We start from the raw sequence: 1,346 nt of genomic DNA, 5'->3' as shown, positions 1-1,346 counted from the left end.
TGCTTAGTGAGGCAAAAACACAAACACCTTGGTTTCAACTTTAAAACAGAGAACCAAAAAAAGAAAATGCTTGATCTAGACTTCTCACCCACTTAATCATTGTTGATCTAATCAATCCCCGGCATAGGCGCCAAAAACTTGATGGTGTTTTTGCGGAAAACAAATTTTCCAAACACATAGATCTAACCGGCAAGTGCACCGGGTCGCATCAAGTAGTAATAACTCACTTAGAGTGAGGTCGATCCCACAGGGATTGATGGATCAAGCAATTTTAGTGGGTGATTAGTTTAGTCAAGCTAACATTGAGTGAATTGTGTGAAGTTGATCAACAGAAAGTAAATTGCAAGGAATTTAAAAGATGCAGAAAATAAAATTGCAGGAAACTTAAAGAATAAGAAAGTAAAAGAGCTGAAACTTAAATTGCAAGAAATGTAAATTGCAGTAACTTAAATGGCAAGAAAGGTAAATTGCTTAAAAGTAAAAGGGAATTGAGGATAGGGATTACAGAATCTAAACCAAGAGAAAGTAAATGGCAACAATTAAGAGAGCAAGAATTGAATCAGAAGCAATAAACATTCAAACAGAGAGGAAATAAAATGTAGAAGAGGTTCACAGAAGAACCCAAGTGAATTTTGATCTCAGGACTCAAGGGCTTAGGTAGCAGAGCCTAAAACCCAATTTCCTTCCCAGATCTGAATTATCAAAGCAATTGACAGAAAATTAAAGAAGAAGCAATAGAAGAACAGAAATAAAATTGAATTATGCAGAAAATGAATTGAAAAGAGTTTGAATGGGAATTGAGACAGAATTTCCTCAATTTCACACACCCAAAACTCAGAACAAGGAAATTAAAAAGACCAAGCAAGAACGAGGAAGAAGAGAGATCAATTCTCCTCCCTAATTCTCTGAAAGCTCGGTTCAGTCTCTCTAGGAAAGTTGCTAAAATTTAAAGCTCAAAAGAAAGTGCAAAATTCAAAAGCTAAGCAAAAGGTCTTTAATTACATCAAACTAGCTCCTATTTATACACTTTCTATCCTTGGATTTTGGGATTTGGGTGGGCTTTTGATTTGGTGAAGAAATGAATTGAATTGGATTTTTAATTCAATTTTTGGCCCAAAATTAATAGCTTCCAGGAGGCTGCCCTGCCCTTGTGGAGGGCAGGGCAGAAATTTGGTGCATGGTGCATGAGGTTGGTGCGGCCTTGGTGCGTGTTGATGCGAGTTGGTGCGGCCATGGTGCTGCCAGGAGCGCAAAACGCTGCCCTGCCCGCGCCAAGGGCAGGGCAGAAAAGTATGATGCGCCAGGTTCGTGGAGTGCGCGCGCTTGGTGCTGCCAGGGGAGGAAAT

Source organism: Arachis stenosperma, chromosome 10 (genome assembly GCF_014773155.1).
Source record: "Arachis stenosperma cultivar V10309 chromosome 10, arast.V10309.gnm1.PFL2, whole genome shotgun sequence".
NCBI lineage: Eukaryota > Viridiplantae > Streptophyta > Magnoliopsida > Fabales > Fabaceae > Arachis > Arachis stenosperma.
The sequence above is the reverse complement of the archived record's forward strand: the minus strand, read 5'-3'. Positions refer to the sequence as shown.